Source organism: Prionailurus bengalensis, chromosome A3 (genome assembly GCF_016509475.1).
Source record: "Prionailurus bengalensis isolate Pbe53 chromosome A3, Fcat_Pben_1.1_paternal_pri, whole genome shotgun sequence".
Classification (NCBI taxonomy): Eukaryota; Metazoa; Chordata; class Mammalia; order Carnivora; family Felidae; genus Prionailurus; species Prionailurus bengalensis.
The window spans coordinates 97836049-97842864 of NC_057354.1; the positions used below are offsets into that span (position 1 = coordinate 97836049).

A 6816-nucleotide genomic window follows, 5' to 3' on the forward strand; every position below is an offset into this window, starting at 1 on the left:
TCTAATAGTATTAATGTGAAATATATGAAACTATCAAATCATTTTATTAAGTAAGTGAACAAGAGGCAGGTATATACAACTGCATGTTTTATCTTTCACCAGCCAAAGGAACAAAACGTTAAACAACAGAAAACATGTTTCCAATCCAACACATATTATCTTCCCGAGTCCAACATCCTATTCAGAAATGTCTTCTGCTGACATCCCTCCATTATCATGGTATTAATTCAAATGCCACAGCAAAAAAAAAAAAAAGCAAATTTTAGAAATGAATCTCAAAGCCATGTGTATTTCTTAGGCATTCACTGCATTGTTCTCCATGCATTTGTTTGTGTTTGGTACTTAGGTTGTAAATGGTTTCTTTCGTCTCATCTCTACACATCAAACCAATATAACCATTAAAGAAGATATCCAGATGAATAAGATCAAAGAAAGGTAGTTTAGAAATCCTGCTTTGAGTGTATGGATTAGATCTATGTGCAAAAATTGGGGCGAAGGGAGCAAGAAAGGAGATAAAATATAATTAACAACACAGTAAATAGGAACAATATCCAGATGTACAATACACAGAACAGTTAAAGCATTCGTACTCTTGTCACCTTTATGTGCCATCCTAGGTGTGAGGTGACTGTAGGAGCTCCATCCATATCATCTTCACTCCGGGCTGCAGGCTGAGGAAAGGGAGTAAGATTTCTGTGATTCATTACTTCCAGAAGAATTCCCAGAATACTCAAAAATCTCTAAGTAACACTTTCCTTTTAAAAATGATCTGGTTATTTATTTAATATTTATATTGAGCCTTTCACGAAGATGGCGCTGAAGGCGAAGAAGGAAGCCCCTGCCCCTCCCAAAGCCGAAGCCAAAGCAAAGGCTTTGAAGGCCAAGAAAGCAGTGCTGAAAGGCGTCCACAGTCATAAAAAAAAGAAGATCCGTACGTCACCTACATTCCGACGGCCCAAGACACTGCGTCTCTGAAGACAGCCCAAATATCCTCGAAAGAGCGCCCCCAGGAGAAACAAGCTTGACCACTATGCCATCATCAAGTTCCCCCTGACTACAGAGTCAGCCATGAAGAAAATAGAAGACAATAGAAGACAACAACACTCTTGTGTTCATTGTGGATGTCAAGGCCAACAAGCACCAGATCAAACAGGCCGTGAAGAAACTCTATGACATTGATGTGGCCAAGGTCAACACTCTGATCAGGCCTGATGGAGAAAAGAAAGCATATGTTCGACTGGCTCCTGACTATGATGCTTTGGATGTTGCCAACAAAATTGGGATCATCTAAACTGAGTCCAGCTGGCTAAATCTAAATATAAATTTTTTCAACAACAACAACAAAAATATTTATATTGACATTTCTAGTTCTCTAAAGCTAAATAATTGTCAATTTGTTAACTGAAGAGAGTATGATTAGAAATTCCCTTTTCTCTCACATTCATGGAGTTAAAATAACCCTAGGACTCTATTGTACTAGTGATTGATAGATTTTATCTCATTAAATGAGTCGTTGTTATAAAGTATTTCAAAAAATTAACAAGCTGAGTGCTTATTTTAGTTCTAATGTCTTTCACAGAGAAATTTTTTTTTCAAAAAGAATGGGATAAAATAACACTAACAATGTCTAATAGGTGTTAAAAATTCTCTAAAAGGTCATCATAGAGCCTTTTTTTCTCTGATTTCGTTAAGATAGTCTTTTCTATGTTTTTATCTTACCCCAGAACAGAAAGAACTCTTGTCACTGCTTTGATTCTATGAGACAGTGGTTGAAGGAAGCATTGGAAGACTGGTGTTTGGCTTTTAATACCACTAAAATTTACACACTACAAGGTAGATAGGAGTTGCAGACTATACCTTGGTTTCAATCTTGGGCAACATTATAAAACAGACAATCAAAGGGATGGTTTGTGGGTCACCTATAGAATTGGCAATCACTGAGGGATATGCAAAATGGAAAATTTAGTAAAGAATCAAACATAGTAAAAATTACATTTTTGAAGATCCAGATCTAGAATGGTATTTATCATATTCCAGGATATGAAAAAAAAAAAAAGTGGATGTAGCCTAGAAAATAAGTGAGCTGGTGATATGAGATGTGTGAGAGAGAAAGGATTGACTTGCAGGCCAAAGTAATGATTCTGTGTGTTATCTTAAGTACATGGAGATGCCACGAAAATTTTTCAGAAATAAAATGCTAGGAGTAGCTCTGCCTTTTTCCAGAACCCTGCTTACCATAGTAAGATGAAACTATTAGCATGAATGCATATGTAAAGAAATGCATTATAGTATTTCAACTCAATACCGCAAATAGTGATGGCAATGTTGGAGTCAGTGGTCAGATGGAAAAGAGACTCCGATGGTAGAATGACAAGCCTTAATAAGTAAATGCACTGGGAAAAGGTGCCAGTCACTTTCTCAGCTTCATCAGCTGTCTTTCTCTCCACTGAACTCTTGCTGTCATTCTTGCTGATTTTAACATATACATGGGAAATTCATCCAAAACCTGAGATCCTAAATAGCTTAATCTCATTTCCAATGAACTTCTCTTGATTTCTGCAAATGACTCTCAGTTATACCCTACCTAGACTTTGGTATTCACATTAAACTAATCAAAATGCAAAGTTACTTAGTTCCAGAGACCACTGTATGCAGGCCATCTCTCATAGTTATCCTCTCCATGAAGACTTCTAGTTATTGACATACATAGTTATCCTTTATACATTAACTTCTTCTTATATTTCTCATACCTGGTCCATCTGGCTCACCATTTCAGTAATTCTCTAATCAATATTTTATTTATTCAAGTTTTATTATTTATTTATTTTGTGTGTGAGAGAGAGAGAGATGTGGAAGGGGCAGAGAGAGAAGGAAAGAGTGCCCACTGTGGGACTCGAACTCATGAACTGTGAGATCTTGACCTGAGCTGAAACCAAGAGTTGGACGCTTAACTGACTGAGCCATCCAGGTGCCCCAAATCAGTATTTTAAAAAACGTTCTTGCCACTCTGTTAATTCCTTGCCCTCTTGTAGCATTCTGGTTGCACCCAGTTATTACTTATTCATACTTTTTTGGGGCTTTGATGTTGGCCTAGGTCTTTACAAGTTTATTGCTACTTCAGAATTAATGCCCTATTTGAAGTAGACATTAACATTGTCCAGAAAGCATTCATATTTTTGTTTGTTTGTTTGTTTGTTTGTTTTAGTCAGATTTTCATTATCTCCAACACTTATTTCAGAATGTGTCTGTTTCTCAGTTCTCCTACTCCATATGTCCTCCAAACATATTAGCAGCAAACTCCACAGAGGAGATAGAAGGTGTGAAATTGCAACTGGTGACTTCTAGTTTCCAATCAAGTATGTAAGGAGCTTGGAAGTTGTCACTGTCCAACAACAAGTACAAAAGTGAACAAACTGAAAAATCACCAACTCCTCTTCGATCCATTAAGAGAAGTAAGGTCTCAGGGCACACTGCTGTCACCAAAGTTAAAGACACACACAGGCCAGGTACAGAGAGTCACAACATACCGGACAGAAACCCATGAGTTGAAGCTTCTGCAGGAACCAGTTCTGGGATAGGAAAACATAAGCTATAACTGACAAATTGCCAGGTGCTTATTGTAGACAAGTCTGATAGCTAAAAACTTCAGGAGTGGGTGAGTCACATGAGGGCCCTCAGATATTTGTGAACTTTACCTCCAGTAGCTTTATCAGATTCTCACAGTGAGTATCAGAAAATTTCTCTAGTGCTTCTGTTCTTCATCACAAGCTTGCCATTAAGAGAAATTATTTTACCAGATCTTAACCCATTGGGGTGTCCTCAGAGCCCTACCAATCTGGAAAAGGAAAAAAAATACCAACTCCAGCCCAGTTCTAGACATCTTGTCCTACTTTAAAAGAGAATGAAATTGAGAAGGAGTTTTGAATGAAAGTTCAGAAGAAAATAAACCTGAAACCTAATTATAGGACTGGAGAATACATCCCCTTTACTTAGATCTAACCAACTTACCACCACAGTACTGAAGACTTATATACCAGAGTTCCTTTTGACCCAGTATTTCATGTTTGGTTTTCAACAACAAGAAAAACAAATTGTAAGGCATACTAAAAACACACAGTTTGACAAGACAGATCAAGCATCAGAACCAAACTCAGAAAAGTCAGAAATGTAACTTTTAGACCAGGAGTTTAAAACAGCTACAGTTCACATGCTAAGGTCTGTAATGGATAAAATAGATAATGTGTGAGAACGAATGGGCAATGTAAACAGAAAGATAGAAGTCCTAAGAAAGAATCAAAAAGAAATGCTGGATTTCAAAATCACTGTAACCTAAATGAAGAATGACTTAGAAAAACTCATCACAGCTGAGGAAAGGCTCTCTAAGCCTAAGGATATATAGAAAGAAAAACTTCCAAGATGGAAAAGCAAAGGAATAAAAGACATGCTAAGAAAATAAAAAATAGAAGAGGAGATCCAAGAACTATGGCAACTATAAAAGTTGTAACATATTAATTGGACTGCCAAGAGTAGAGAGAGAGAAAAAGGAATAGAAGTGGGTGAAATGATAATCTCTGAGAATTTCCCCAAATTAGAAGTTCCCCAAACCACAGATATGAGAATCTCATAGAATAGAAACCAGGTTAAATGCTCCCACCTGGCCATACCATTTTCAAGCTATGTAAAATCAAAAATTAAAAAAAAAATCTTGAAAGAAGCTAGAGGAAAAAAAAAACACCTTACCTATAAAAGAGCAAAGATAAGAATTACATCTGACTTCTCAGAAACCATATAACCAAGAAGAGAGTGGAATGAAACATTTATAGTATTGAGAGAAAAACAAAACCAAACAAGTAAACAAAAAACCTAGAATTCTGTACTCTGTGAAATTGCCCTTCAAAATTAAAGGAGAAACAAAGACTTTTTTTCACAAAAATTGAGGGAATTTGTTGCTAGTAGACATGCTCTCCAAGAAGTGTTAAAAATTCTTCAAAGAGAAGGAAGATAATATATGTCAGATACTCAAGCCTACACTAAAAAGGAGAGGAGCATTAGAAAATGAACAAGTGAAGGTAAAATAAGAACGTTTATTTTTCTTATTCTTAATTGATCTACGGTAAAACTTGTTCATAATAATAACAGTATATTTATCATACTTAATGCATGCTTAAATATCCTTGTATGTGTACTTGTGTATGCTCATGAATAATTGAAATGAATGACATCAATGATACAAGGGACAGGAGGAAGCAATTATAATTCTTTTGTTATTATCAATTACTTGCACAACCACTGAAGCAGTGTTATTTGAAAGTGTACTTGGGTTGGTTGTAAATGTACATTTCAAACTTTAGGGAAAACACTCAAAAAAGTTTTTTTTAAAAGTAGTATAATTGCTAAACTAAGAAAGAGAAAAATAAATCATATACAAGTATCAAATAAAACCAGCAAAGATTGGAAAGAAAAAAAATAGGAACAGAAAAAGGGGGCTAGAAATAGAAATCAGTAACAAATATGGTATATAGTAGTTCAAGTATATCAATAATCACTTTAAATGACAATGGTCTGAATGCACTTATTGAAACATTGCTAGAATGGATAAAATCATATGTATTTATTATCTACAAGAAACAGAATTTAAATATGAAAATATATAACCTCAAAGTAAATGCATGGATAAAGATATACATGCTAATACAAATTTTAAAAAAAAGTACCTACACTAACTCCGAATAAAACTGAATTCATAATTCTTAGCGTGTATGTGCTTAACAATACATCAAAGGACATGAGGCAAAAGCTAATAAAACTGCAAAGAGAAATAGATAAATCCACTCTGTATGATAGAGCCTTCAACACCTCTGTATTAGTGATCTAGCAGGCAGAAAATCAGTGAAGACACAATTGAACTCAACATCATTAGTCAATTGGATATAATTGCCATCCATGGACTACTTCATCCAACAGTAGCAGAATATACATTCTTCTCGAGTTCGCACAGAACATTCACCAGTATAGACCTTACTCTGGGGCTTCAAAAACATATCAATAACACAATTCAAAGAGATATGTGCACTCCATATTTATTGCAACATTCTTTACAGTAGCCAAGATATCGAAGCAACCGAAGTGTACATCAATAGATGAATGGATGAAGAAAATGTGATGTGTATGCACCATGGAATATTACTCATCCATTAAAAAGAATGAAATGTTGCTATTTGTAACAACATATTTAGACCTGGACAGTATTATGCTAAGTGAAATAAGTCAAACAGAGAAAGACAAATACCATATCATTTCACTTATATGTGGAATAAAAAAAATGAATAAACAAAACAGAAATAGACCCATAGATACTGGAAACAAACTGTTGTTGGGGAAGGGTTGGGGGCAGGCAAAATAGGTGAAGGAGGTTAAGAAGTACACACAGTCCTAAAATAAGTAAGCCATCAGGATGTTATGTATAGCATAGGGAATGTATATAGTCAGTAATACTGTAATGACTTTGCAACTTAGATGGTAACTAGACTTATTGTGGGGAGCATTTCAGAATGTATAAAAATATTGAATCACTATGATCTACACCTGAAACTAACAGGATATTTTATGCCAGATTAAATAAAACTCAATATGGGACGCTTGAGTGGCCTGTCAGTTAAGATCTGACTCTCGATTTCAGGTCAGGTCATGATCCCACAGTCATGGGATCGAGCCCCGTATGCGCTGACAGTGCAGAGCCTGCTTGGGATTCTCTTTCTCCCTCTTTCTCTGTCCCTCCCCTGTTCATGCACACACACTCTCTCTCTCAAAATAAAT

General features: G+C 35.7%; 1 pseudogene; it reads left to right on the forward strand.

Annotated features, from left to right (window-relative positions):
* Positions 1–803: 803 nt before the first annotated feature.
* LOC122497086 lies at positions 804–1334 on the forward strand (annotated as a pseudogene).
* Positions 1335–6816: the final 5482 nt, after the last annotated feature.